We start from the raw sequence: 21585 nt of genomic DNA on the forward strand, positions 1-21585 counted from the left end.
GGAACTGTGTGCGCAAATCAGAGGTGAAGTTGGACACCTCGAGTCTTTATCAATCTGGCCCAATGTTCATTTTGCACAGAATGATTTTCTTATGAAATGTGGCCTGATTCCAATAAAGTGTCAGTGTTGCACAGAATAACTAAATATTCATCTGGTGGCTAAATTTGTTGTAAAATGAATGCATTGTATTTTTGCTATATGTAAAGGTCAGCTATTGTCCTTTACTTTCTCCTACTCCCTAGCAATTCTTTTGAACAGTGAAACTCTTTTTGTCATCCTAAAGTGCTTTGCTTGCCTTCTAGACATTTATGTAAATAGCACTGAAACTCATTACATTTGAATGAATAATGACCCAATTTATGTTAATTTACGTTTACCAAAGTGTCTTGCTTGGGTATTTGGGCCAGATCCTCCGCTGGTGTAGATTGATGGCGCTCTGCTGAAGTCCAGAGAACTAAGTTGATTCATACAAGCTGAGGACCTGGCCCTCTGTTTTTATTTGTGTTTGCTAGTCACATACACTGGCAAAAATATTTTAAGCTCATTTGGCAAGATCTTAAAATCCATGGAAAGTAAAGATATGAAAGTCTTCTCACTGTTGAGTGTCCTAGTCCCGTCTCTTCTAATATAGGAATGTTTGCTACAGTATGCAGTTTTCTAATGCTATCCAGTAATGTCTTAACTGTTCTAAATGATAGGGTTTCCCACTACTTCCCCTCAATGACTGTTCCACATTCTAATATATTTCACTGTCAGAAAGATATATTCCCATCACTTTTAGCTGTGCCTCCTTAAGTCACTCTACACAAATTCTTCTCTCCCTCTTTTTCCTCTTCAAATATATATGAGTGGGTCATGCCCTCTCTTAGTCATCACTTAGCTAAACAAAGTCAGCCAGTCTCTTTGGCATTTCTCTGAAATTTTGATTGTAGCGATAGAATATGTGCTGTGATTGGTATAGAAATTGTGGTGTGTGGCTGTTTTTGGTTTTGGTGGGTTTTTTTTTTGCAGATTTGTATTACCTTAAACGTATGGAGCCAATATTTGTGTTGATTCATACCTCACAGAATCTCATTCAGTTCAGTGTGATTATGCAAGATTAATAGTGCAAAAAATGACCCATCATGCTTTGGTTTTATTTGAGTGGTGGTTTTGTAACTTTACATGGTATCCAGCTGAAATATTAATTGAATGTGGCTAGCATTGCAGCATAAACCTTGGAAATACACGTTTGCTGGCTGCCCACCAAATTGATTTGTCTGAGGATCAGGCTAGTCTGCAGTAAAAAGGAAAAAAAATATTAATAATAAAATTCTATATGGCTGAGAGTTGTGGAGCTGTGTGGGGGAAGAAATAATCAATGTATAAGGGATGCCAATAAAACAGCTTTTTTCCACATGTATGTGTTTACTTTTACTGTAGTATTCCCTATACTTAGAATGGGAAAATCCACAAATTTTGGATTGTTTTACTGGTCTGGGTGAGACAAAAAACAATTCATAGATTCATAGATTCTAGGACTGGAAGGGACCTCGAGAGGTCATCGAGTCCAGTCCCCTGCCCTCATGGCAGGACCAAATACTGTCTAGACCATCCCTGATAGACATTTATCTAACCTACTCTTAAATATCTCCAGAGATGGAGATTCCACAACCTCCCTAGGCAATTTATTCCAGTGTTTAACCACCCTGACAGTTAGGAACTTTTTCCTAATGTCCAACCTAATCTAAACCTCCTTTGCTGCAGTTTAAGCCCATTGCTTCTTGTTCTATCCTTAGAGGCTAAGGTGAACAAGTTTTCTCCCTCCTCCTTATGGCACCCTTTTAGATACCTGAAAACTGCTATCATGTCCCCTCTCAGTCTTCTCTTTTCCAAACTAAACAAACCCAATTCTTTCAGCCTTCCTTCATAGGTCATGTTCTCAAGACCTTTAATCATTCTTGTTGCTCTTCTCTGGACCCTCTCCAATTTCTCCACATCTTTCTTGAAATGCAGTGCCCAGAACTGGACACAATACTCCAGTTGAGGCTTAACCAGCGCAGAGTAGAGCAGAAGAATGACTTCTCGTGTCTTGCTCACAACACACCTGTTAATGCATCCCAGAATCACGTTTGCTTTTTTTGCAACAGCATCACACTGTTGACTCATATTTAGCTTGTGGTCCACTATAACCCCTAGATCCCTTTCTGCCATACTGCTTCCTAGACAGTCTCTTTCCATTTTGTATGTGTGAAACTGATTGTTCCCTCCTAAGTGGAGCACTTTGCATTTGTCTTTGTTAAACTTCATCCTGTTTACCTCAGACCATTTCTCCAATTTGTCCAGATCATTTTGAATTAGGACCCTGTCCTCCAAAGCAGTTGCAATCCCTCCCAGTTTGATATCATCTGCAGACTTAATAAGCATACTTTCTATGCCAATATCTAAGTCGTTGATGAAGATATTGAACAGAGCCGGTCCCAAAACAGACTCCTGCGGAACCCCACTTGTTATACCTTTCCAGCAGGATTGGGAACCATTAATAACTACTCTCTGAGTACGGTTATCCAGCCAGTTATGCACCCACCTTATAGTAGCCCCATCTAAATTGTATTTTCCTAGTTTATCAATGAGAATATCATGTGAGACCGTATCAAATGCCTTACCATTGTTAATGGTATCCATTCTAAATAAATTTCCCATATCCCATGCATTGCAACTTGGTTCTACTTTGGGGCCTGACTCAAAGTTGACTGAATAGGGCCCTTTCAGTTCACATCAGTGGATTTTGGATAAGGTGCTTTGTCACATTACCTTTTTTCCTAGGTATTGTGGGAAATAAGATCCTAAATATGGAGCCTTGAAAATATTGTACATTAATTTTTTATTTGTGTTTGATTTGAGAAATGACAATTCATGCCTGATTCTGATGTAATTGCTTCTAGGTAACATTGCTTTCCTACCTAACTGAAACAGAAATTTAATTCCTTTACTATATTAAAGCATAAGTGACCCACTGCAAGCTTTTCTTGTTTTCACATTCTTATTATAATTCTCTAATCAATTGTTTTTATTCTTAAGTGCTAACTGTAAATACCCATAAGGATTGCAGTTGAGCTTACTAGCTTTATTACAGTCCTAGAACTGGAACAACCCCATTTTGAGGGAGGCAAGCATTTCTTGGACCTAATCATTTTGGATTGTCACAAGAAAACCTGATCCTGGATATGAATTGAAAAGGCATTTGAGGGAGCAAGTTGTGGGCCACCTTCCAGTATTGCTGAGGAGGGAGTGTTCTGCTGAAAGCATCCCACTACCCTAGAGCACAGGGTGATGGAAAAATTTTTATAGTGGGGGATGCTGTACAATGTACTTGGTTTGTTGTTTCTACTTCAAGGTGTGTGTGTGTGGGGGGAGCTGCTGCCACACCCCCAATACCCCTGCTTGGCAATAGGAGAAGAGCCTTTGGTCCCTTTCTTCTGACTATGACTGCTGACTACTTTTTCAGATATTCAGCAGTTTTAATATTCGTCCTCTGTAAATGGCTGGGAGAAATATCAGGGAAGCACTCTACTGAGCATTCAGAATCTGCATTTGCAACATAGTGAAGACAGCAAAAATGCTGCCACCTTTCTGGACATCTACTGATGCCCTATTTCCCTTCTGACATGCACATTTGATAGCATTGGAAGCAGCCCAGCCGGTCTGGAAGCCTTTTACCTGCCCTACACCTGTGCTGGTAAGTTTAAATTTTGCATGCTCTGTAGAGTGCTGGTTACCTGATGCACAGTATGCACTGTGGAATGTCACATGTCAATGTAATGGGTAATCTAATGAACGCATGTCCAGATAACGATCCCAACATCACAATCAAACACATTTATTTTACTTTTTAAATTAACCCACATACGGAAATAATAAGCAAAAAAAAGTACATTAGGTTGAGATTCTACATACATAGAAGCCAAGAAATTCAAAGTTATGGTTCCCATAGCAACCATAGAAATTTGGCTACATTCTCTCTCTCTCTCTCTCTCTCTCTCTCACACACACACATACACACACACACACACACACACATACACACACACACATTCCTTAAAACAAATAACACAAGCTATTATATATTCTCAAAGAAGCCAAATTATGGTCATTATCACAATTTCTATTTTGTACATTTATGACCCTACTGTCTTGTAATACAGTTGGAGATTTTTTTGTATTTAATGTAGAACTCTGCATGCACACATCATTCCTCATTTACTATAAATTGTATATATAGTGATGTATTAGCACAGCACAAACTTCTATCTCCCACTGAAGGAGAGGATTAGTGAACATCTTTCAAATACAAAATATGGGATAAATAAAATCTATCTGTTTTATTGATAATCCTGTTCCCAAGTTTATGGGACTAGAAAGTGTTACCACATTGCATAAAGGCTTCAGCTCCTTTTCCTTAAGAGGATATTTTGAGATATACCATAGGCTTTTTTCACTTTTTATTTAACATGAGAACATATTTTATAGATTTAGAGAAATGTTATCTGTGACCGTCATAACTAAGCCTGTATTAGTGACATGCAGGAAGAGAGCTCCCTATGGCAAAAGATTTACTTAACTATAGTTACCTAATAGAGCATATCTGTGAGTATTGGGGCAAATTCCAGGATGGATTTTCATGCATCTCTTAGACAACCTCTGGCAATGTCTATGGTTTCAGCTTCTTTAATGTTTATGGTAACAGTTTCTTTAATGTTAATCTTATGCTGAAACATTGTGGGTGAAAATTGTCCCTACTGACATCAATGGCAAAATCCCCATTAACTGGGGCCAGAATTTCACCTTATATCTTTCTTAGCTGCTCGGGTGAAATACAGGTGCAACAACAGCAGAGTGTGGCATCTGTACCAGCATTGTACTGGTCCTGATTAGCCAATGTGAAGGAAGCTTCTAATTTCTATGAATTCAGGGACCCCAAACCCTTTGATACATGGGCATGAAAACATTGTGCGTTTTTTCTGCTCCAAAAGCTGGAATGCTGCTATTAGAGGGCTGTGTTTTAACCCTGTGGTTTGGCCACAGGTTGGACGGGTCTGTTCTTCCTCCCAGATCCACCCATAGTTCCCTGCACACAGCCCAGTTGCAGTTTCAATATTTGCCGGGCTTCATTGGGTTGACATATTTTAAAGAGATTTTGTACATTGCATGTGCTTATTTTTGCTGTTGCAATTCTCATTTGCTCCATTTGTCTTGTCCATCTCCACCTTGCTTTAGGCAGCAGAATAATTTCTCTTTTGAGCTAAACCCTATCTTGCCATTCGAGTACTTCTTTTAGATGGTAAAATATAAAAAAATTTCTCCCCTGAAGGAAACATGACTTAGTATTCTGCCACTATTCCATTATTCAACTGGGATGGGCTAAACATATATACAGAGAGAGAGAGAGAGAGAGAGAGAAGGCTACATAACATAGGAATTTATGATCCATACATTTAGTATCTGGAGACATGGGTCCAAATAGGGATGACTTATTTCACAACTGAACATTCATTACGACTTTCTCAACCAGGTCTGTAACTGATATTTCAACATCACAGACCCATCAGAACACTAGATATGTTTTTGTAAAAACCTATCTGTGTTCACTCAAGAGAAGGATTACAGGTTAAGATACCCATTCAGCAAAGCACTGAAGGACATGCTTACATTTAAGCATAGGGTGAGGGGTGTGGAGGTCAGGGCTCCCTGGGCTAAGGTTAGGGTTCAGGAGTGTTGGACTTTCCAAGCTAGGGTTAGCTTGTAGGGTGTCAGAGTTCCCAGGTTAGGGGTGGGCTTCTGGAATTTCATTCTTCCTGGTCTAGGGTTAGGGATGGGGAGGGCAGAGCTCCCTGGGTTTGGGGTTAGGCTTGAGCTGCCTGGGCTAAGGTGAAGCTTGTGTAGTATCTGACAGTCTGGGCTAGGTTTACAGTTCTGGAGGATAGAGCTGTCTGCATTAAGATTACAGTTGTGGAGGGTCAGACCTTCTGGGCTGGGATTAGGATTCTGGATGGTAGCACTTCTCAGGATGGGGTTTGGGTTGTGGAGGGTAAGAATTTCCAGGCAAGTTTTAGGAATGGGTTTGGCCTGGTTACCCTGGCTACAGATAGGGTTAAGGTGGGTGTGTCTCCCTGGGCTTGGGTTGGGGTTGTGGAAGATAGGGCTAAGGTTAGGATGGGTAATATACCTCTAGCAGGTGTTAGGATTGTGAAGGGTAGGGCTCCAGGGTTCTAGGTTCTGGTTGTAGATTGTAGCACTCCCTTGGTAGTGTTATGTGTGTGGAGGTTATGCATCCTCAGGGTAGCATTAGCATTGCTGAGGGTCTCATTATTTGGATGACTTCAGAAATGGTGAGGCAGAGGTACTAAAAATATAAGTTACGTTCAACTGACACCTATCACTAAAAGATTAGAAGAACTTCTCCTTTCATTTTAAAAGGAATCTCTTGTGTATTTAACATTGCATTCAAAAACTACATCTACAGAGCATTCAGATTGCAGAGTCAAGCTCTCGTAAATTAGGAAATACCAGAACAAAGGTTGTCTATGCAACTTTAATTTGGCCTTCTTGTGCCTATACATTATTATAGTGTTAAATTACATAGACTCATAGAAATGTAGGGCTGGAAGGGCCCTCAAAAGATCATCTCATCCATTTACCCATGTTGAGGCAGGACCAAGTACAATTAGATCATCCCTGATGGGTGTTTGTGCATCCTGTTCTTAAAAACCTCCAAAAACAGGGATTCCACAACCTCCATTGGTAACTTATTCCAGTAATTAACTACTGTTATAGTTAGGTTAGATATTAGGAAAAACTTTCTAACATGATCACATACAAAACTTATTTGTAAAAAGTCCAGTTTTTGATCTTTTGATCATGTTAAGAGTATCAACTGCAAATTAAGAAAGGTAATTATTCCACTCAACTTTGACTTGGCAACGGGGGAGGGATAGCTCAGTGGTTTGCGCATTGGCTTGCTAAACCCAGGGTTGTGAGTTCAGTCCTTCAGGGGGCCACTTAAAGATCTGGGGCAAAATCAGTACTTGGTCCTGCTAGTGAAGGCAGGGGGCTGCACTCCATGACCTTTCAGAGTCCCTTCCAGCTCTATGAGATAAGTATGTCTCCATATATTATAAGCCTTGTTTGGAACACTGCATTTTGGACACCATATTTCTAAAAATGAAAGACAGTTTGAAAGAGTTCAGAGGAGTACAAGTAAACTGGTGAACAGTTTGCACTATAAGACCCCCGGGGCAGGTTGGAAGAGCTGAGCTTATTCAGTTTAGAGAAAGGAAGACTGCAGGGAGTCATGATGACTGTCTTCACATACAGAAAGTGATGTTAGAAAGAGAACAGGGACCAATTGGTCTTATTCATCTACAAAGACAAAACAAGAAGTTATGTGCTTAAGCTGCAGCATGGAAAGTATAGGCCAAATATGAAAAACTTTATAACTATTAGAATAATTAGGAACTAGATATCCGGTGATTAAATGGGACAGAAAGATTCTTCTAAAAGCAAAATATCACAACCTAACTGGAATGACCTGTAAAGCTTTAGATAGCTGTAGCAAAGAAGTGTAATGATAAGGGTGTACTAAATTCATTTATTGTGGGATTGCCCAAGACTTCAGTCATTTTGATCACAGTTAATTAGACATACTATGAAGACGTTGTTAAAAAGGAATTAGAATTGGCTATACGTGGCATTGTCTTTTGACTTCTGTTTCTATATATAATAGAGGGGTGGTGGTACCACTGTAGTTGAGATTAAGGCTATGTCTACACTTGCAGAGTTTTTGCTCTGTCAGTTTCAACGGTGATAGTGAACCAGTGAAAGAAAAGTGCTGGTTTGGATTCTCGCTCACTCCCACAGGCGCCAGAGAGTGTTTAAGTTTATAGCACTTCTGTTGCCGATGAGAGCAGTGCACTGAAGGCAGCTATCCCACAGTGCAGCTCTCTCCATTTTGACGATGGGTCTTGGGGGAAGGGGTGGGGAGTGATCTCAGGGCATCTTGGTCCCTGCACAACCTCCTCTCCGCAAACACTGATCAGCTCCAGTAACTCAGCATTGCTCCAAGCAGGGGATTGTTTGCTCCCTGGAGCAGGCATTGTCACCTGGCCAGATGATAAGTGAGCACTTGCCAAGAAAACAGGAAGGGAAGTTTCAAAGTTCCAGGGGCTTTACAGGGGGAGGGGCAGATGTCTGCTTACCTGGCATCAGAGCAGCAGAGCTGCTGGCCAGAGTGGTCACCTAGGCACGGTGGGATATCCTCAGGAGGCTAAAAGCTGTGTAAACAGGAAAAGCGTGTCTTCACTTGCACATCACCGCAAAAGCACAGCTGTACACCTCTCGTGGAGGTGGTTTCAGAAGTTTCACCGCAAAAAAGTTATTTGCAAGTGTAGACGCTCCCACGGTTTTTGCGCAAAAAAAGGGACTTTTTCTGCTTTAAATGGCAAGTGTAGACATGCCCTGAGATACAGTATATGCAGCAGTGACAGTGCAGCCTACAGTTAAGTTCCCTGACACTTCCCATTTTAAGACACTTTTCAGTTGTTTATACTTGTTTAGTTTGAAATTTTCCAAGCTTAGTGTCTGCCTCAGGCTGTCTGCATATGTGTGTTTGTTTAATTATTATTATTTAGTTAGTTTCAGCTAAAATGGTTCAGCCATTTCCAAGAATTAGATTAAGGAAAGAGTTAAAAAGAATTAGAAAGCAAGACTTTAAACATTTAACACTGAACACTGAATGTGTTACTTAAATTAACACTTTAAGTTCTTTAATGTTTTTTTCCTTTAAGTGAGAGACAGTAACAGAAAGAAACAGTCAGTGTGAGGAACTGAAGGAAAACCCTCTTTTCATGCCTTCTGAATGTTTTCCAACTTGTAGGGGTAAGTAGTTTTTTTTTACATACTCTTGGGGTTGTTTTTTTAATTTTTCAAAGGAAAAACCTTATTTCGTGATGGGGAAATTTCAACTGGGGAATTTTCCCATGAAAATTTCCACAGGAAAAATTCCCATTTTCTGGCCAGTTCAAACTACAAATTCCTCTGAACAAGATGTGCACAGGATGATCTGTTATCTGTTAACACTGTAATCTGTTATCACTACTTATTCTCACCCAGAGTCTCAAAAGTACTCTCTTAGGTCTGGTCTATACTACCCGCCTGAATTGGCGGGTAGAAATCGACCTCTTGGGGATCGATTTATCGCGTCCCGTCGGGACGCGACAATCGATCCCCGAATCGGCGCTCTAACTCCACCAGCGGAGGTGGTAGTAAGCGCCGCCGACAAAAAGCCGCAGAAGTCAATTTTGCCGCCGTCCTCACAACGGGGTAAGTCGGCTGTGATACGTCGAATTCAGCTACGCTATTCACGTAGCTGAATTTGCGTATCTTAAATCGACTCCCCCCGTAGTGTAGATGTACCCTTACTCTTGGTACAAATCTTTCTGTGAATCCTACAGGCCACAACCCAAGAAATGACTGTCACAATTTCAGGGTAACTGTACCTGTATCCCCTCTTCTGTGATTCCTTGAGGGCACCCACTTACAGTTTCAGGCTACCAGACATCATCTCTTTTGAGTGGAAACCCATGTCTCTCTTCCTCCTGACCAGGGGTTTTCAGGCTGCACAGCCTCCCGCCATACATTATTCATATAGCTCAGAAAGAAACCAGTTGGGGCCTGCCCTTGGACAGAAGGTCCTGTCCATTTGTTCATTCAAAATCAAGGGTTCTCAGACTGTTTAAACTCCGCCCTTTATACTCAAAGACTTGTGTTGTCTTCCAGCCTCCTGAAAAAAAGGTAAAACCAGTCGCTCCATCAATCCCCCAGGAGGTCAAGATTCAAAGCCAGCCTTGGGGATTTTGCATTAGTCACCCCCCTAGAGATTCCAGGAACACATAAATGCACATCACCTGTATTGGTATAAAGGCTTATGAATATTCTGCAGCTCATACGGTCTGGCCCAGTTCAATATAACGGCTTTTTGAAGTTTTCATGCTTTCAAAATAAAATACAATAAGGTTCCCAATGATACTGCATATGGTTGCAATATCTGTCACAATGCTGTAACTGTCTCATTTTTTTGGTCGACTTGCTGGTCTTTCCCTTGATAGTGGTGATGTCAGGAGATAATACTTCTCGGAATAATGCTGTAATTCTGCTCTTCTAGGCAATAATGATACCTAGAGCTGTGTGGGAACTGAATTTTTCATTTTGGAGGGAGTTTTGTGATTCCAACATTTCTTGCATTCTGGAATAAAATAAAATAAAAAAAATTTCTAGCAGACTGATATTCTAAAAAAAAAAATCATTGGCTGATTGAAACATTTCATTTTGACAAAATCAAAATGTTTCTTTCCAGTTTTGACTTTTTTCTTTTATATTGTATTTTTTAATTATAAGGTGGTTGTTGTTTTTTTAAAAAATAATAGAAATATCTTTTTGAAATGGATAATTGGAACGGTCCATTCTGAAAAAGTGAAAAAATGGAAAGTTTTGACCTTATCAAAACACTGTTTTTTAATTTCCATATTAAAAATGGTCAAATGTGACACATTTTTATGAAATATTTCACTTTGAATGAATCAGCATTTTCTGATGGGACAAATCTTTCTTCTGAAATTTTTGGACTAGTTCTAATGACAGCCTTCATTTACATAGTACCTTTCATCCATGCCATGGAGCTATACTTTAAAATGCAGTGCCTTTATTAATGAGGCAACACCACCAATGAAACTCCATTCTTTACTAACTTGGGGAAGCAGCACTTCCTGGAATGATAGCTGACAAGATGATATTGTCATGGGTTGGGTTAAACATAATTGAAATTGGGGGTTATAATAGTTTTCCTTCAGTATTGATAAATGTAGGATACAATTAAGTTCCTTTATGGAATCAGTTAGCTGAAGTATAGTAGCTTCCACCCAAAACACAGGCATATGTCACTGCCCAAAATGAAGGCACATGTGGGCAGAAGGGTTCTGCTTGGTGGAGTAGGGTGTGTCTGTGAAAGAAGCAAAAGAAACAGCAGAGAAGCTGAGAGAGAAGGAACAGAAATCCAAGGACGGAGCCAGAACAAACACTAGCATTATGGCCCTGATCAAAGCCTGGAAATGGAGCATTTGAGCTAAGAGCTGGCTGGAAAGATACTTAGAACTGTGAGCAAATAAACAGTCTCCTGCTGTTTGATTCTTGATGTGTTCTGGGAAATAGGACTTTGTAAATTCTTTGTAAATAAATAGGATTGCATCACTTGGTTTATCTATATGAACAATTAGTTTGCAGCAAGCTGGGTGTGACTCTACCCCATGCTACTCTGCCCATTGACTAATTGCCATGTGGATCCTGGTGACGCACATTAACAATTTGTTCATACACATTAATCCAGTCCTCTCTGAAACCGGACTAGATCAAAGCACATTAATTAACTGCTAATACGCATCAGCAGCGTGCCTACAGACCGTTAGTCCACAGCAGGCTAGTGTGGGATAGAGTCACACCCATGCTTGCTATGGACTAACTGTTGGTAGAAAAGCCCAAAGAAATACCTGATTTCAACATCAGTTTCTTCTCAACTGAAAGAACACACTAGATCCGAAAGTTTGGACAACCACTCAGATCGAAAAAGGAATAACAATACTTTCCTATTTCTTAGTAGTTTAAACTTCAGGACAAACAGCTGCTTTTACCATAGGTTCACACTTACTCGCAAACTTAAAGATTACTGAATCTTTGTGGAGAACGATGATGCACCAAATTCTAGTCTCCCATCTCTATAAATGTGTAGTTAACTCCACTGATTTCAGTGAGTTATTTGATACTACTTAAATCAATATATGTACTGCATTATCAATATGTCTACTAAAAATACAGACCATCTTTTCATTATAGGATTAGTCTTTTTACATTCATATAATTGTCATGGATCCACAGGTCTGGTTCTCTGGAATAGTTCCTGGGAGGACCCGTTCAGTGTGCCCGATCTCCCTTTAGGGTCTCACTCTTTCACTAGGGTAAGCCACTTGGCTTCACCACCTTCTTGGACTGAACTTTGGGCCTTCAGCACCCATGTGTCATGTTGTGAGCTCCCTTCAGCAAGTCCACCAGAGTCGGACACCTGAGAGAGAGACTTGTACTCCGAAAGGGAGCAGTGTATCCCCACCTTCAGCATCTGTAGTTACTCTCTACCAGGATTGTAAAAGCAGTAGGATTTATTAGATGTCTGGAATGCAGCATAGAAAGTCCTTGGTTAGCATAGAGAACAGAAAGCTACAGCACGGTCCATTCTGGTTACCCAGAGCCTTAGACAAAGTGGTGTCCATCCTTGGCTTCCGCTCTGTCTGCCTGTGAGCTCTTTGTTCAAGTTCCTAGTCCAGTCCCACCTGGTCCATCCTCAGACCATTTTTGTCCAGCTGGTCAAACACGGCTGGCTTCCTGTGGAGGGGGTGGCCCTCCACTATCTTAGTTGCTAGGTGGTAAATGTCCTATCACCAATCACCTGGGCCCCAAACCCAAGATAGTTAGGCACCATTCACACCTTTGGCATAGCCTGCCCAAGAGCAAACAGCCTTTTCTCAGCACCTAATTAACCATGCAGAATATAGCGGATACTGAGGCACACATAGAATTTGCACAAAATATTTACAGAAAATTCCCACTCCGTCACAGTAGTGATCATGTGTGAACAATTAATTTAAACAATTGGACTTAGCTGTTGATCCTATTTTTAACTAAGTAGTTAGTTGTCACAGAAGCCCCATTTTTTATGTCGTGATAGACATGCCTCTGACATTTTAACCATATTTCATACTTCTTACCATAACAGCATATATTTGTATTTTCTATTTTTCTATTTAAGATTTCTGCCTACATATATTTTATCACTATTGTCTGTTTCCCTCCAGTATTGAGATACAAATATATTCACTTTTATCTCTGCTTTTTGATCATGAGGCCCTTACACCTCCCTCCCTCATGGAAGATTGTTGATTATTGAACAAATTAGTCCTTCTGGGTTGATTTTCATTGCTATTTATTTCCCTCTCCTGAGTGGCGATGTGAAAGGGAGGCCTGTCACTCCTGCAGTTAACATACATGCCAGATGAAGAGACAGTGGAGGAGATAGGCTTTATAGATTGCTGGCATTGAAATGGAGAGGCAGCAGATTCATTATTGTCATAGACGTTTACCTAGCCAAGGGGAATCGGGGAGAGGGCAGCCAGCTTCTCAAATAGTAAGAATACCAGGAAAGTGAATCATTGCAATAAAAGCTTTGCAGTATTGAGTACCCCTTAACTCTTGCAAGCAATAAGAAGTTCACATACTTAGTAGAAATTCTTTTATTACATTGAATTTGATGGTTCGGCTCTAATGTTTCACTTCAAGGCTAGCAACATGTGCATTATCTCTCCGGCTATCAAACCTGCTTTCTCTGTATACGAAGCACTCTTCTCACAGAACATGGCCCATGTTTATTTTGTGGAGTTGATTCTTAAATGACAAATCTCTTTTAATTTCATACTTGTTGACCTAGTGGGAACCCAAAATACTGCAAAAACTTTTGTTGAGCAAGGCATTTACTTTGACGGTATTGGGAAAAAATGAGATATTCTCATGTGACAATACATGTTTTGATGCCTGAAAGGCATTGATTTACAATGGGTATTTACAGCTCTTTTCATGTACCTCACAAACTGTTTACAAGAACAAAAACATCTGCTGAGCTGACCTACAACATTTTAGATTTTTAAAGCAATTAGGCGTGATTCATGGGTCTTGCAAAGGAGGAGGTGATTCAAACATGGCTTTAACTTTTAAGACACCTGTGTTGTTCTACAGTCTGAGGACACCTCTGCACACCACCAGCCATATGCATGAGTTATTTGAGTTGGTTTTCAATAGTCTGAAGGAGCTATTGGAGCAACCATGGGTAACTAGGGCATAGGGAAACTATGGCCATGCCCTGTCCACCAGCCACAGGTCGGAGGTGGAGCAGTAGCTGTTTACAGGGGCTTTACACAACCCAGGTGGCCCTCTGCACTGCTGTGACCCCATAGAATTCCCAGGCAGCTAAGCTAGCTTTATGACACTTTAAGAATGAGCTAAATATGTTTTAGTAAGAGCCCATTGTGTGTGTATAATATATATGTTTGTTGAAACATTTCTGTACAAAAGCTGTGGTAATTTTTCCATGTGTTCCCATTATAATTGATGACTGAGTGTTTTTTGTCTTTGTTTTTAATTCCTCTTAGGGAGAGGCAGCTGTAGTCCTGCTCTAGAAGTCACAGGAATGCTTTCCTTTCCCGTTTAAATATAAAGCTAATCAGCAATAGAACTTGTCTTACATTTAGAGAAAGGCCGTTAGAGCTGGTGTAGTATGTTTTTTCTATTTTTCAATTCCATTTGCTTTTTGCATAACATAGCAGAAGTGCTATTCTATCACTGAAGATATTTCTTAGTTCCCAGGGCTCTTATAGAGATTTCTTCTCAATTTGCTCAAAGCTGAGGCTCTTAAATCTCTCAGATACAAACAGTACAGAGAATTATATTTTATGGGCCAAATCCTGTTCATTGTTGCACTGGTGTAAATCCAGAGTAACTACACTTCAGACCCTGGAGTTACTCCATATTTACAGCATTGTAACTAGCAGAGTACCTGTGAATTAAGTAAATACATGTTCTCAGCAATCAGAAACCTGCATCTTTCAAATATTTATTTTCAACTCCTAGGCATCTATAGCAACATGCAAAATGTTTCATCTCCCCCCCCCCCCCACTAATGATTAGGTTGTGTTAGTAATATGCATACATTATTATGCTGAGGCTATACATTGTTCTGCTTTGGGCAGTACCCATATAGGCCTAGGCTCCATAGACCATAATGGGAAAGTCAATAAACTTGTATTACACTTATATGACAGACTGAACTGTAAGAACTGATATGATGTGTTGGATCAATAATGCATGTTATAACCCAGTTCCTAAATACTGTCACTTGGTAGATAAGAGAGAGACAGTATCTGCTCCCAAGGAACCAATGATACTAAGTGAGAGATGGATCAAACTTCTGACAAGCTCTGGTACTGCTGAGTAGATTGAAAATGTTACTAGTGGCCCATATGCCACCTATCAAAGAGACAGGTCAGCTCTTCATTCTAAATACAAGTTGTTTTTCAATGAAGTTGAACAACATAGAACTACAGAGCAGCTTATTTTTAATTGAGAAGCAACTCTGTGGAGGTATGGACATATCAGTTTTAGAGTTGCTTGAAATTTATGAATTGAAATATTTTTTATTTAAAAACATAACACTTTTTTAGAATACGGAAATTTTCATAAAAAACTGTTTTTGAGTTTTTTTATGTTGACAAAATTGGAAAATGAAAAATTAGTAATGTTTATTCATTTTTTTAAAATTCTCCCCCCATTTTTCAGTGGCCAAAAAAGAGAGAGAGAGAGAAATTGTGTGTGTGGTGAGAGGAGACACTGAGGAAAAGGTAAACCCCAAAAATTTAGTACTGAAATTTTCCTATAAAAATGTCCATAAAAAATTTGAATGAAAGGTCATTCCTTTTCCAGACCTGTGGAATGAAAATGACTGAAATTCATCATGATAACGGTACCATTGCTTGATGAGCTGCACTCATGTCATAAGTAATTACACAAACCATACATCTTTTTCACAAAATGTTTTTGAAAGGTTACGCAGGTACATCTGGGCATAGATTATCACTTCATTTCCCACAAGCTTTCCATGAAAGGAAAGTAGAATTCCAGTTTTGAAGTCTTTTAGATTCATTTTGATGGCAGTGTGGTGAGAGCAGAGTTACTCATCCTTAAGGAGTAGCAGCTAGTGCTTCATAGAAGACTTTGGAAAAATTCTATTGATAAAGCAACTTGCTTGCATATAATTTTATATGGGTTTTTTGCTTCTCTTTACTGTACAGCTGAAAATATTTGCATGAAAATGGGATCTTACTTTCTTAAAAGTTCATCTGTGGCTGTTGCTTATTCCCCATCTGACATGATTATATTACGGAAAGTTTTATAGTAAAATAATTATTATATGCCTTCCTCTGCTGTCTAGAACCAGTGTTTGACGGATCACTCCCTTGCTGTGAGCATGGAGGCTCAGGGGGTAGTTTGTGAGGGTATTAAATGAGTAATGTATTCTATTTGTATTAAAATTCCTTAATGAGTCCCAAGGAGAGATAGGAAAGTAGAATCTTCACTTCAGGTTTTCCACTTCAGGGTTGGTTTCTCCTTTTCTCCTTCCAGTTGCCTTTATCTTAACAGGACACAGATTTAGGTATTTTTACCTTATATAATATAATGTGCTAGGGGAGTTTTTTGGAGCTGGGGGAGTCCACCGTGTTTGCTGCTGTATGAGGCTATATTTTGAGTCAGGTGCTTGCTCCCTTGACCTGCCCAGTGCTGGGCCAGGAAGGTGCCAGAGGCATCAGAGCTGAAGAGACTCTCTTCCTGTGTCTTATCAAGGCCTCAGAGGTATCTTGCCTGTTAGAATAAATGGAGGAAATGGAGCATATTTGAGTTGAACTCTGTTTCTAGAAGGTACCATTTGATCATCTGATCTAACCTCCTGTATAATATAGACCATAACATTTCATCCACTTACCCCTTTCATTTAACACAATAACTTGTGCTTGACTAAAGCATATCTTCCTGAAAGGCATCTAGCCTTGACATGAAGACTCCAACACACAGAAAACCCACTACTTCCCTTACTAGTTTGTTCAAAATAATTACAAGTTGTTCATACATATTTTTTGGGTAGAACAAACAACTTAGGTTTGAACCATCTCAGATGATATATCTATCTAGCAACAGCCTCAACATCACACTCAGCATAACAGCTATTACTCACACAAACTGGATGCACTCTAAAAAGCACAAAGTAACTGTGACTGGGTGCCTGGATGGGCCACTCTGAGAATGCTACATTCAGGGCAGACTGCAAGGAATAGGGCAGACAATCCCCAGAACTGGTGGTTTATTCTATAATTACGTTACCAAGCCTGTAACAAAACAGCTTCTGCAATACCACACTGGTTAACAAGAACCCAAATACAGTCCCCTTTAAGCATTCCAGCCGTTGATTCCCATTTAGACAGCCAAGTCTAATATAGTGAGGGGTTATTGAAAACCAGATTCACTATATGTGAGGTTCACCAATCCCAAAGGACAGGACACTTATCCCCAGGGGTCAATATGAATCTCAGATCTTACCCAATAATCATGCTGATGCCAATCTTTTAATAACTAAGACTAAAGGTTTAATAACAAAAGGAAAAAGAAAGAGGAGAGTTAAAAATGGTTAAAAGATTAATATACATACAAATATGTGTAAAGTCCTTAGGTCAATTTCACAGCAGAGATGGTATAAATTGCTGATTTGTAAAAGTCTTTCTGGAATCAATTTATAGGGTTACAATCCAATAGGCAGTCCAGATGAAGAGTCTGTTCAAGCTTTCCATGCATCCTTCAGGTTATTCCAAATCATTATTTGGAAGATCTCAGTCTTATGACTTATACGTCCCCTGTGCAAAGTTTAAGCAGGTTATGGATTAAAAGGATCAGGAGCTTTCTTTATAGTTCTTCTAGCAGGCTGACAAGCCTCCTCACAAAATTGTTACAACAGGGCCTTACCCCAAGGAAGAATAGGCAATGCAGATCTTTCCTTTGAAGTTAATCTTCTATGTCCTATGTATAAACAGGCAAACGAGTTACATTCATTCACATGAGGCAATTAACTAGTCATTCATTGTAACAGAGATAGTTAAACCAAAGACAATTCAAAGATAATATTAGTTTCCTGTGGTATCTTACATCTTTGATCTTAAGGTTAACTGGACACAGTTGCATACATAATTAAGGTAATTAAGACATGACAGAGAATTAGCATCTACAACTAATCGGGTTACATTGTTAAACTTCTAACAAGAAATAAATAAACACAGACAAATACACTTAGCATCTACCCTTGATTTCTGTTACTACAAATGAATGAGTTGATGATTGCTAGTCTAGTACATCTCTTTGGAATTCATATACAAGAAGATTGTCTTGATTACCATTGTAATGCCTCATGTTAAGCTGTTATGGGTCACATACAGGTTGGCTGGTCTGTCAGTGTCACAGTAACACTGATTTTTTTATCCCTTCATTTTAACTTTTCAAAAAATAATCCAATGGCCTGCCACAATTTAGAGAAGATATAAAGCAAGTAAGACACTAATTCCATGAACATAGTAATTCTTAGTTTCTGACATCAGCCATGGATTTATACCAAAATAAAGATAATTATGGATGGGATTTTCAAAAGTAGTCAGCACTGGACTAATTCTGGTCTTCTAGAAGTCTATGGTTAACTTCAGTTTGAGAACAGTGAGGACAATGCTAAGTGATTTTGAAAATTCCACTTTTTTGGAGGAAGGAGGTCAAAGTTTTATTTATAAAACCGAGGGGGAAAGTACTGGAAATTCTAACACTGGCATAAAAGCAAACTGCCGAGTGAAATGTATTAATTAGCAGAAAAATATTTTGTGATCATTTGGTTTTTAATATGTTTAAGACTAGTGCATGGGGAGGAGGAGGGACTGACAAGGACTGGTATTTGTTTCAAGTTATGAAAACAGTTTTTTGCATCATGCTCCAAAAGTGTCTCCCAAAGCTGGAGCATTTTGCCTACTTATGGAGATCAGAATATTTCATGGGGAGAATAGAATGCTGACCCTACACCATGGGGATGGATCATGGGGATTAATTACATTCATTTACAAGTTGAAACTAGGAAACTAAACAACTAAATTTTCTTCAAGATGCCTGCATTATTAATACTGTGTGTAAATAGGCTGTGTGGTATATTTTTAACCCCAAAAGCGATAGTATTGAAGGTCCCTTTGTACATCTGGGTGTATCATGTACTCTAGAGTATAAGACTTTTTCTCATGTGCCAGACTTTTGCTATCAAAGCTCATTACAAAGCTCAACGTTATACACAAGGCTTCTCCTAATAATGGTAATTGTGGGATGACCTGAATGTGTGTTTTTAAAGGGGACTGAACTAAAATATGCATGCAAGAAGAAAATGGTCTAATGAAGGGAGATGGACATAACATGACCTATCAAATAGAATTTGATCAAATAGCATTTGAGATCAAACATGCTGTATGTAGAAACAACAATAATGGACACAAGTAGATAGCTAGGTAGATTAAAATACATAAAGAATCAGAAAAAGAAACTTGGAAGGCCAGATTTTCAAAAGGCCTCCAAAATTCTCCCACAATACTTGCTGTCATATTCATTCGCACATGAATAACCTTGTATTTGGATGCATATATACCTATTCTGCATTCTTAAATCCCTGTAGGACTGTAAATCTATCTCCGGTTGCCAGTGTCCTGTTTTGGCATCACTTGTGGCTATCAAGTAGACAAGGTATCAGATTGGAAGTGAAGGAACATATCCCTGGAGGTTAAAGAAGTTATTCCCTAATCTGTAATATAGTAAGAACATTTCATGGCATGGCTAGAGTATAAGACTTTTTCTCGTGTGCCAGATTTTCCTTCTTCTAGCATGGTGCAAAATTATTTTAGTCAAAAAAGAATCCAAAATGAGTATTTGTGGATTAACTTTTAGAAAAGATGCATCATAGCAAAGATGGTAGGAAGTGATCTTATTCAAGAAAATTGTTTGGTGGTGATATCTATGGATTTTTCTCTCTCTTGCAGGCAGAAACTGGCTTTCCATACTAATGAAGACAAATTCTCTGCTAGGGTAAATGAAATTAATTGAACTGTGCCCATTTACACCAACAGAGAATCTTGCCCCTAAATTCTGCGGAGAAGTCTTTTGGTGCATAGGACACTTATTCAGTGTAGTCTAAACATAAATTCATGTGCACTCCCCCTTTCAGTATATAGAATAACGTAGTATAATGATAGTTGTTATATTCCCGAAAGATCCTAAACATTCAGACTGGAACTGAGGGAGGATTGTGAGAAAGAAAATAAAAAACCCAAACTTCACTACCCCTCTTATAGTCGAATACTCTTGGAGTCCTAGGTGAGCTAGAGAGTCTCAATCCATTTAATAAAGCCCCTAATTGTGGCACTCATCTTAGCACCTTGACATGCTTTTAAGAATCTTGCTCATGGTGATAATGTAGACTATGGGGAACTGTTCTCCTCTGGATGAATGTACTGTGCTCACTAACTTCAACAGTATCCATTAGCACTAATGGGAGAGTTGTCTGCAGCTTCACCCCATGCATGCAGAGAAAAGAAGAAACCCTTTAGTCTATGCTATCCCTAAGGGCAAGTTTCTTAATTCTCTTCCTGAATAAATATTTCATGGGAGCATAGAATGCTGACCCTGCACCACGAGGATAGATCATGGGGATTAATGACGTTCATTTACAAGTTGAACACCTAGGAAACTAAAGAGCTAAATTTTGCTCAAGATCCTGCATTATTAATACTGTGTGTAAATAGACTGTGTGGTGTATGGGTTTTTTAAACCCAAAAGGTGATAGAATTGAAGGTCCCTTTGTACATCCAGGTGTATAGGAAATACAGCTCTAGATTCAGGTTGTGAATAGGAAAAAGCCCTGAGTCACTTAAAAGTGCACCTATGGGAGCCCAAACTACACATCACACAACTGCCTAAGAGCTGGTTGGTGCTAAAGAACAGGGCAAGCAGGAGATTGTCACATAGTTTATTGTACATCCAGTTTTGCAGACTCAGAAGGTTCAGATTGTTCATAAAGGACCTGGTCCAAGTTCACTGAAGTCAATAAAAATCTTTCCACGGGAGCACTTGGGAATTGGATGAGGCTGGTACATTTTAGATAAGCATTTAGATAACTTTTGGATACATATCTGAACTGAACCTGGACACCAAATCTTTTGAGGCTCACTCTTCCCTAGTCCTGGATTTATCTCTTGCCAAACCCAGGCTGACGAAAGCTGAGTGTTTTACTGTTAAAGCAGCAAACTGAACCATCTCTGAAGACCAAGCACCTTATATGGAGTGCTCAAAAGCATCCTCCTCTGTCCAGCTAAAGGAAAAGCATTCCCTAGTGACCAAGTGAACCCTCAACCAGAAGGACTGTCGTGAAACATCCCCTTTCAAGAAAGTGGGAATGAAGCGGAGAAATTGTAAAACTGGATGTGTCATTTTTTTAGATCTTATTAGGACTGGATTTTTTCATTTAAACCACTGTAATTTGTTGCCATGACCACCCTTTTCGATGCCTTTAGCAGAGGTGCCAGCATTAAAGCTTCCCCGGTGTGTTCTGCATGTTAACTTCTGACCTAATTACCAAAGAGGAAAGAAAGGTATAGTTTTTAACATATACAGACATCTACAGAGACCTCTGGAATAATACAAACTCAATTTGAAATGAGTGGGACTTTCTGTGCTATTATTTTAAAAGGCAACAAGGAGTCTGGTGGCATCTTGTTGTTTTTGTAGATACAGACTAACACGGCTACCCCCTGATATTTTAAAAGGGTTATTCACAAGTTGTTTACT

This window comes from Terrapene carolina, unplaced genomic scaffold (assembly GCF_002925995.2).
Source record: "Terrapene carolina triunguis isolate 2854851 unplaced genomic scaffold, T_m_triunguis-2.0 Scaffold88, whole genome shotgun sequence".
Lineage (NCBI taxonomy): Eukaryota > Metazoa > Chordata > Testudines > Emydidae > Terrapene > Terrapene triunguis.